Source organism: Sturnira hondurensis, unplaced genomic scaffold (genome assembly GCF_014824575.4).
Source record: "Sturnira hondurensis isolate 20B ecotype Veracruz unplaced genomic scaffold, ASM1482457v3 Scaffold0000780, whole genome shotgun sequence".
Taxonomy (NCBI): Eukaryota; Metazoa; Chordata; class Mammalia; order Chiroptera; family Phyllostomidae; genus Sturnira; species Sturnira hondurensis.
Genome location: NW_028073411.1, coordinates 16,088,052 through 16,098,118, shown reverse-complemented (window position 1 = coordinate 16,098,118; position 10,067 = coordinate 16,088,052). Strand labels below are relative to the sequence as shown.

Below are 10,067 nucleotides of genomic sequence, written 5' to 3'. Positions count from 1 at the left end.
GTCCAGCCACTGACCCGCAGACTGGCCGCCGTCCTGCTTCATGTCGCCCACTCGCCAGGGTCGCCGCCCCACGCCCTCTGGTCCGGCTTCGCTCCGCCCTGTGCCCTTCTCTTCCCACCGCCGCGCGCGCAGTGGGTTAGCAAGATTAGCAGCGCTGGGGCCTCGACATCGAAACGCGCTGCAGACGCCCAGGCGCTGGCTGGGTCTGCTCCGGACCACGCCGCGCTGTGGGGGTGCTGGGAAGGCTGGTGGGCGAGAGTCCCAGCCACGTAGGGTGCTCCGCGCTCCAGGCTTTCTGAGCAGCCGGTGCTGGGCGCGGGCGGGGCGAGAGGTGGGGGTGGGGTGAGTGGGAGGGGCGGAGGCCCATAGCCACGCCCCACACGAGCCCCTTCCACCGCCAGCCCTCCCCAGTTATGTAAGTGTACCACCCAGTTGGCTGGAAAGAGCTGATCAGGGGAGGCTCATCTTTAAATTATTTATACGTATTTTAATATTTTTACATCCTACAAAAGTTCACAATACATTGTGGGGAAATTAGAAAATTCAGAGCGGCCCCTCTCAGGAATCCGACACTTCAAAACCGAGCACCTGGTAACTGACTAGTGTACCTCCTTTATGTTAAAAAATTTTCAAAATATAATTTCAACAGGTAATTCTGAACAGTTAGAAATAGCCAGGGAAGTGGGAGACATAGTTACATAGTTGACTACATAAAAAGCTTGTTATTTTGTGGCAAGAGGTGCGACAAGCAAAGTCGAGAGATGGGCTCTGGGCCTGGACATGGCCGAAGGGGCACCTGCTTTACGGAAACGCTAAAAATGGACAAACGGAAAGCCCGACAAAAACGGACAAAGGACCTGCGTGGACAATTCCCAAGGAACTAAAGCTGCAGGGGTATATTTTCAAACATATATGTTGAATTCCTCCAGTCCCCCAGCAGGCAGAGAAACGCAGACTGAAGTCACAAAGCACGTGCCTTCACGCCCGGCAGAGTGGCCGCCTTCCCAACGCGCTGTAGCTGTGGGCTGTGGACCCAAAGGCCGCACTTTGAGGCAGAAGGGCGACATGTCACAGAGTCTTAGGAAGGTCATCTGGCGGCATCGGTTAGTGCAGATAGATCTTCGCCGTCGATTCCACTCCCGGAAATCCATCCGCAGGAACAGAAGCACTGACCCCTGTGGACACGCGTGCGAGGACATGTACCGCCCTTGCTCTGAGTCCTCGAGGCCGCGGCTACAGTCTGGGGCGCCACCGGATGTTCACAGGATGACGCTAGTTCCCCTGAGGCGATGGCAGGGATTTTTGCCAGGTGACAATCAGTGTGAAAAGTGAGAAGCAGATACACGCAACTATTGTGGATTCATTTTGTAAAAGAGTGACCCCCAAGCCCCAAGGTATGTGTGTAAATGTGTGTGTGTGTGGTATGTACTTACACATGTGTTTGTGGAGAAAACAACGAAACACTAAAAGCGAGGCAGGGAATGTGGGCCACCTGGCGGGGGTGTGCTGTGGGAGTTGGGGGGCCTCTGCAGGAAAGACAGCGCGCAAACAAAGGCCTGTTCCTGTGCGCTTGCCGTCATCCGCCTGCACTCGGGGGAGGCACGACGGCCCGGTCACTTGAGGGCCCTTGGGGGTAAGCAGGGGTGGCGAGATTCAGGGTGACCTGCGTTTTCCTCTCGAGGGCTGCCTGCGTTGTTCGCCTGGTTTACAACGAGCATGCATTATTCATATGTCCAGAAATAGCCCACAGAAAGCTGTTTTCATGGAAAGGTAGCGAGGAGAAGAACACACTCCGGGACAGGGACCTCGACACTGACGAGGCCAGACGCCCCCCGCACTGATGGTGACACGGTGACAGAGAACGTGAGCGCTCTGCCCGCCTCACCCCGTTCCTGGCGGCTCCACCCGATTGTGGAGGAAAAGCCCACGGGCTCCCCGTGCCCTGTGCCACAGCCTCGGTCTGCTGCCTTCACGTTCCCCAGAGTCTGTCTGGAAAACGTTTTATTCTGAGGCAATATGCAGAGTCACGTGCCGCTGTAAGAACCAGTACCTAGAGACCGACCCAGGACACCCTTCGCCCAGACTCCCCACTGCTGCCGTCTCACAAGACTGGGGGACCATAGGACAATAGGGTGACAGGAGGAAGCCGGCAATCAGCTTCGACACGCTCCACCCAGCGAACTCAGAGTTCCCTGCCTTCGTGTGAACTCATGTGTGTGTGCGTGGGTGTGTCCAGTTCTGGGTAATTATATCAAGTGCAGACTACTGTGCCCCCTGCATGGTCAGGATGCAGGACAGTTCCACACCGGGGACCTCCCTCTGCTGCTAATCAGTTCTCCAGTTTGTCCGTGGAGCCACGCAGCTCTGCTTCACTTAGGCTGATTCCCATCTTCGTCCTCTTGGGTTTGAAAGGGATTGGTGGAGGGTGTCAACTCAGGGTCACAGAGACCCGGCTGGAGTTTCCAGATCCTCTTCATCAGGGTCACTGGGACTCCCCAAGTCCTGGTTGTCTCCTCTGGAAATGGGCCTCACAAGGCCCCCTCTGCAGAGATGGAATGAGGTAAGTTTTTTGCTCTGAATACACACGGTGCTCACCACCTGGGCACACTGAGCAGCCCCGGCTCCATCTGAGGTGCCCCACGATCATAATCTATGAGGTCTGTCTTTAAAAAGCCCAGCCATTGTTACTATAATGAGAACGGTTTGCATGATACCGATGTAACCTGGCAGCCAGAAGAGTGGACTCAAATGTGCATGTGTGAACAATGACGACTTCACTGTACTAGTCACTGGGGGCAGTACATGCCATTGAGTGAGAATGTGTACTGTGTGGCTGTCGCATTCAAAATGACTGAGTGAGTAGAGCAATGAATCTGCATCACATTTTATGTTAAGCTTGAACATTCCTCTGTGGAAACGATTCAGATGATTCAGAAGGCCACAGCTATGGGCCACTGGTGGTTGGCAGCTTCATCATGACAATGCACCCACTCATGCACCACGTCTTGTGAAGGTTTTTGGTGAAACATCAAATCACCCAGGTGACTCAGCCCTCTACAGCCCAGATTTGGTGCCATGCAACTTCCAGCTTTTCCCAAAATTAAAATCACCTTTGAAAGAGAAGAAATTTCAGACCATCAACAAGATTCAGGAATTTGCGATGGGGCAGCTGATGGTGATTGGGAGAACTGTTCGAGGTCCCAAAATGCTTACTTTAAAGGGGACTGAGGTGTCATTGTCCTATGTACAATGTTTCTTGTACCTTCTTCAATAAATGTCTCTATTTCTCATATTACATGGCTGCATACTCTCTGGAAAGACCTCATTGTATTTCAATAGCCTTTCCAGCTTGTGAGGTAAGTGCCGCTCTTCCCATTGCTCAGATGGAGGAACCGAGGCTCAAGATGATGCCTGGGGCTTTCCCTTTGTGTCTCTGCCGCAGCCGGGAGTTGAGTTGTTTCTTGCTGCAGCAGGAGGCGGCTCTACCGCTTACCTGCCTGTGACCTTGGGAAAATCACCGAACCTTCCCATTCCTCAGTTTCTAAGGACACAGTGTGGATCAAAACGAGTTAATACATGTGAGGCTCAGCGTAGTACCTGGAACCCAGTAAGTGCTCGATAAATGTTAGTTAATGATGTAATTATTCCCTTAGCCCCAGGGCCAGGCTGCTGGGGTTTGAATCCTGGTTTCACTGGCTGCGTGATCTTTGACAAATGACCCAACCTCGCTCTGCCAAGGGCTGTTGTGCAGACTGAATAGCTGATCCTCACAGAACCCTGAGCTTGGGGGCCTGCTCCGAGCAAGCCCGACCAATGTTAGCTCTTGTTATTGCTGCTACCCGTCCCCTTCCCCCGCCCCAGTCCCCAGCCCAGGACAGCTCACCACACAAAAAGCAAGTCCTATCCACTGGATCATTTTCAACCACCCAGTCAAGGGTGGGTGGGGGGCGGTGTGCCACTTAGGGGGTCCTGACCTGTCTTTGTGGGACCCTGGCTGAACCTGGATCTGGCCCTCAACCTGCCTCATCACCACCACTCAACAGCTCTCCCCTCCACTTCCCACCCAGCCTCCCTGCACAGGCCAGAGTCGGCCCCCACTGCAGCGCTGTCTGGCCCTCTCCCAAATTCCCTAATCACCAGCAGAACCCTCTTAAATGTGCGTGTCCTGTGGGGGGCAGCAGGCCAGAAACCCATGTCATGGTCTTCGTGCTTCCACGCTGTTCCCCCTGCCTCTCCCCTCCTTGTTTAAACTCAGTTCAAGTGTTTCCTCCTCCAGGAAGCCCCTCTGATTCATTCAGGCATCTCTAGGAGCTCCTTCTCCTGCCCACCACTGCCGGGGCTCCCCCATCAGAGTGATCCATGCACTCTTCCGTCTCTCCCACCGCCCATGAGCTCTTGAGGAGACACTAGCTGTTCCCATGCCGTGTCCCCGGTGCCTGGGCAGAGCCCTGGCACACAGCAGATGCCATGCCGTGTCTGAGTGGGTTAGGTTGTATCAGTTTGCTCGGGCTGCGGTAAGAGTGCCTCGGCCTTGGTGGCCCAGACACTCATTTTATCACACTTCTGGAGGCCAGGAGTCCACGGTCAGGGTGCAGGGAGGGCTGGTTCCCTCTGAGGCCCCTCTCCTTGGCATGTCTGTTCCCTGTGTCCTCATAAGGTTGTCTCTCTGCGTCTGCGTCCTATCACTTTTTCTTACACGGACACCAGTCAGGTTGCATCAGGACCCACCCCAATGGCCTCACGTATTTAAAGGCCTGATATCCAAATACAGTCACATTCTGAGGCCCCGGGGGCCGGGGGTTAGGACCTCCACACATGGATTTTGAGGGGACACAGTTAGCCCATAACACCCGCTGTCTCTATTCCTCTGACTTCCTGTTACCACACTTCCTCTCATACCAGAAGGTGTTGAGGTGGCCGAGGGCATTAGGGGGAAGTGGTGAAAGGAAGCTGGGTCAGCAACGCCTTCATCTGAGTTTAATGGGCTGTGTTTATATGGTTCTCAGCCAACCCGTGAAGGTCAAGCTCTTACTTCCCGGGCAGGTAGAATGGCTTCCAGGATTGTCCTCCCCCCTGCTGTGCCCACCCAGGGTCACGGGGTCAGAACCTGTGTTAGGGGTCCTGGCACCAGAGTATGTGGGTGGAGGAGGAGACACAAGGTGTACAAGGCAATTCTTCCAACAGGGAGACTTGGACTTGCAAACCTTCCGAGACACAAAGCAAGCTGGGCATCACCTAGTCCAGGACCTTCAGCTCGCGTGGGGACCACCGGGGACACTCAGCAAAATCCCAATTGCTGGGCCCTGCTGCTCAGAGGCTCCACCTCAGTGGGGTGCAGAGTGGCCCAGGCATCTGCCTGTTTCCGGTGCCTCCCCACCTGCCTGTGAGGGGCACAGAGGTGCAGGGAGCACTGGTTCAGTCATCTCCATGTGTGTGTGTGGACCATTCCCTTTACTGTGAACATTCACACACTCACAATAAGGAAACGGGACACAGTAATTCTTCTAAATCTTGGTGTTCATTTAGGAAAGAAGGCGAGAGGTTTCCCCAAATTTGACAGCAAATGAGCAGGAGGACTGATAGTGACTTATGAGGCTGAAAGAAAGTGTTGTAACCAACACAGAAAAAATTTCATCGTTGGAGGAAGGCCCGGAATTTCTATTTTCTCCACAAGAAAAAATATTACAAAATCACTGTCCTATGAAGAGAGTTTCCAAAAGAGTGAAAAAGCAACAACAAGAAAAAATGGAAAGAAAGATATAAAGGTGGATGTCAGGTAGTTAATTTTAAAAATTATTATTTCTCTGGATTTTATAAAGTTTGTGATATCTGTCAACTTCCAACATTAAAAAAAACTGTTCTTTATTATTCTAAATAAACATTCACTTTTATACTAATTTGTATTTGTAAAATTTTCCTTAATTCTTAGAGAGGGCCTCTAGATTGCAGAAGCTTTAGGTCGAAGAAGCCTTTATGAAACCGTGTGGGCCACTGCTAGCTGCCTGTCTCATACACCCTCCCTCCTCCTCACCCACAGAACCCTGGTTTTGTTCAGGCAATGAGGTGCCATCCCTAATTTAAAAAAAAAAAATCCATGAAGCCAGAGGTGGCCATGTGACTTGCTTTGGCCAATGAAGCCTGAGGGGAGTGATGTGTCTCTTGCAACAGAAAGCTTTAAAACCCAGTACAGTTTGCCACCTTTTCTTTCTACTACCAAAACGACCCTAGGTGCCCAGCTGAGACAAACCAGAATGAGCAGGGCCTTCTGCCGGAGGGATGGGATGGTGTTGCATGAGCAAGAAAGACAGTGGGATTTGAGTGTGTTGGTCACTGGGTCTTCTTGTAGTTTATCCTGACCAGTCCATTTTAAATACATCAATCCGATAGTGTCCTGGGGACCACCTTACGGGGCAAACAGTGTCGGGGTAAACAGCACTTTCCCCACAGCCTAGGAGATGCGCCGGCCTCTGCCCTCTCCCCATCCTCGTCTTTGGCCACTCCCGTTCACCTCACTCTGGCCCAGGGGCATCTGCTCCTTCTAAGATTCTCAAATAGGCCACGTTTTCCTCTAAGTGTTTACTTACGCTTAGGAGAAGGCTTCGGGTGGACGCCCTGTCCTCCCTTCACTTTGCGGGAATGTGATTCCGCGGTTCCCTGCGGTATCCCTAAGATCTCCGTCGCTGCCTGGTTCCTGGAAGGTGCTCATTGAATATCTGTAGAACGAAGCGGAATGGATCTTTGCCTAGCTCAAAGCCACCCTTCCTTCGGGCCTCAGATGGGCACCACATCGTTCGTTCCTTCCACCACTGTTTGGTGACACGGCTTTGCCCAGAGGTGACCGTCACGGGCTCAGGAGTAAGATCCCCACCCCGCCACATGTTAGCTGTGGCCCCTTCGACATTTTCCTTTCACCTGTGATCCTCGGATTTCTGTACAAAGGGGAAAATACCATACCTGCTGTCGTTGTATCTTCCTCCGGCACCAACTGCCTAGGATGGTAAACCTCAGGTTTTAGATACCAACCCCCAACAGAACAAAACAAAACTGGATGCGACCCTCCTGAGGGTAGGGGCAAACCTCCGGGGCCGTTAGCTCTGACTGGAGCCTCGAAGCCCCTCCCAGTGACAGCTTCTACCCAAAGGACACCCAGACCAGGCGCAGGATGGGGCGCTCATCCGAGGGATCCCAGCCACTCCCCGGGGCGGGCTGCCCTGCCCAGTGCGCACGCTCAGACCTGCCAGTGCCCCCTCTCCCGCAGCGGTACCGCTCTCGGCGTAGGCTCGGGGCGGGGGCGGGGCGAGGCGAGCACCTCGCCCTCCTCTCTGACTGACAGGGGAACAGACCAATCGTGGAGGCGCCTCGGGGGAGGGGCGGGGCCTCACTGGGAGCCGGGCGTCTGGCGGCCGCCGGAGCTGCGCCGGGAGTGTGCGGCACGCGCCGGCCGGCTGCCGGGAACGCTGTCACCCGCGCTGCTACAGCTGGACCCCCGCCGAGCCGCGCGCGCATCAGGCCGTCGTCACCTTTTGCTTCTTACGATTTTTTTTTACGCATCCTTTTTCTTTTCCGTTTTGTTCTTTATAAGGCGGAGGCGGCGGCGGCGTAATCTCGGGGCAGGGAGGTGGCGGCCGGAGGATGCGGCGCGGGGCTGCGCTCGCTACGCCCGCTGCTGCCGCCCGGCTCGGGCCTGAGCGCCGAGCAGGTAGGTACAGGTAGGCCGGGGGAATGGAGGCGCACGCTGTCCAAAGGGGACCCGCGGACCTCGCCACCGATGGGCGGACCCGGTGGCAAGGGACGCGGTAACCGGTGCCGCCCCACCCCGTCGCCCACCTCCTCTTCCAGCCTTCGCGCCCGCTCCTGATCCCCCTGCCACTTTCGCTTCTCTTTTCGGTGGGCCCCCACTCTTTCGTTTCCATCCCCCACTCCTCTCCACATCTCTCCGCAGCATCTTGCGGCCGGAGGCTTCCACGTCGCCTCTCTCCCTACGTCCCTCCCAGTCCTGTCCCAGCCCCTCTTTCTTCCTCACGGCAACCCTATTTCCGTACATCTCCCATTCCGCCCCCGAACTAAGGAGGGGGAGGGGATCCACCCAGTGCCTCCGGGAGTGGCTAGGGGGGGCGTGACCGGCCTCTACCCACAGCGTCCTACTGGACAGGTAGGTCAGGGTTCCCGGATCCCAGCCGAGGTGGCACAGAGGATGGAGCCAGGGACCGTGCAGCGGCAGCTGGGGGCCGGGAGGGTGAGGCTGCCCTGCCTGCACCCCCCACCCCACGCACAGTACACGCTGCTGCAGCTCCTGCCACGCACACCCCCGCGCTGCTCCGCCCACGTGGGCGCCGGGGAGGAGGCTCGAAAGATGGGAAGAAAGGCTGGTACCCAGCCACCCTCCTGCCTGGCTGGCGCGCCCTGGGAGCACTAGGCCTCCGGAGATGGTGTATGGGGATTGGCTTCAGTTGGGCTGGGAACCATGTCCGGCACCCTGCCTTCAGGCGAGCTGCCTCTCAGGCCTGTGTTAGTGCGCCGCCACGCCCTCGACTCCAGCTCCTTCTCTGGCTCTCTTCGTCTTTCCGGCACTCCACCCTCTTTGCTGCGGGCTCCTGAGGGTCCGGCCTGGTCATCCCTGATAGAGGCCACTTGCCAAGCTTCGTCTTTCACCTTAGAAGCACCCCCCTCCCCCGCCCACTTCCCCTGCCCTTCTTCTGCCTGCTTGGCCAGTCTGGGCTCTCCGCCAGCGTCTGACTGGCTCCTTAAGCTCTAGAGATACTGTACTGTATCGAACCTCTGGGTCGCCTCCACCAACCCCAGCCCTCCCATGCGCACTCGCAGGCACTCTGTCCTTGGGCCTTTCCTCGTGCTGTTCCCTCTCTGGAAACGCCCTTCCTTCAACTGGCTGACTCCTTCTGGACCAAGGTCAAGGAGAACCCCTTGCCCCTCCTGAGCTTCCCTATGTGGCAGAGTTGGACACACTACTGTCCTTTCTGATGGCCTCCCCCTCCCTGACCATTTTAGGAAGTTTGGGAATGCAGGGACAGCCTCAGCTGGTCACACAGTGCACCACCTACAGTAAATACAGGGCCTTGGGGGTCCCTCACCCCTAACTTATCATGAGGCCAGATGGATGAGGAGGAGAGGAAGATTTGGGGATGGGGTGGACGGTCAGGGAACCCTGGCATGTTGGGCACCCATGTGGGCATTGTCAGTTCCGTGGAAACCTGCTGCTCTGAGGAAACTCTTGGGGCAACTCCGTGGAGGTGCACGGACCATCGAGAAGTTCTTGTTGCTGCCGAGACTAGTGCACGTGGTCCGCTATGCTGGGTGTCTCTGCTCCAAGTCTGGGGCAGCTCTCTCCTTGCAGCTTCTCCCACCCAGAAGCCCCTCCTGTGGGCCCAACAAATGCGGTCATTGCCATTTCCCTCCTTCACAAACCATCCTGGGCTCCCCATGCTCCCCGACCTCACAGGTTCCTTGCATCCCAGCTTTCCTGGCCCACTTCTCCCCCTCCCCCCACACTGTCGCAGCCACCCTCGCCTGTCTGGAGAACTCCTGCTCCTACGATAAAGCCCAGCTCCTACATTACTTCTCTGGGGTGTTCCTGGTTCTGCCGAGCAGACTGTGTGGCCCTCTCACCTGTGCTCTCTAAGAACTTGATCCCCATACACAGGGTACTATTTGCATCCTTTTTAAAAAATTTTTATTTATTTATTTTTAGAGGGGAAAGGAAGGAGAGAGGGAGAGGAATATCAATGTATGGTTGCCTCTCATGCGTCCCCTGCTGGGAACTGGCCTGCAACCCAGGCATGTGCCCTGACTGGGAATCGAACTGTGATACTCTGGTTTGCCGGCCCGCACTCAGTCCACTGAGCTACACCAGCCAGGGCATGTTTGCATCCTTTTGCTTTAAGCAGACCTTGCCCCTGGGTGCTGGGGGCACAGTGAGGTCTGAGAGGCGGCTGGCTTTGCTGGGCGCTCCATATTCCTGGGAGGCAGTCCCACAGGCTCCCATTCTGCCAGTGCCTTCAGAGACGTGCGCAGAGAGGGAGAGTGTGAGGGGCTGCCCTGGGTCTGCTGGG

General features: G+C 55.8%; 1 protein-coding gene across 1 annotated transcript in view; it reads left to right on the top strand.

The window, feature by feature from the left end:
* Window positions 1-7,429: 7,429 nt before the first annotated feature.
* Window positions 7,430-10,067, top strand: part of JAKMIP1 (janus kinase and microtubule interacting protein 1) — a 90,504-nt gene continuing 87,866 nt past the window's right edge. The window contains exon 1 of the mRNA XM_037046100.1: window positions 7,430-7,699. The gene's annotated coding sequence lies outside the window, so the exon portion shown is untranslated. The remainder of the gene's footprint in view (window positions 7,700-10,067) is intronic.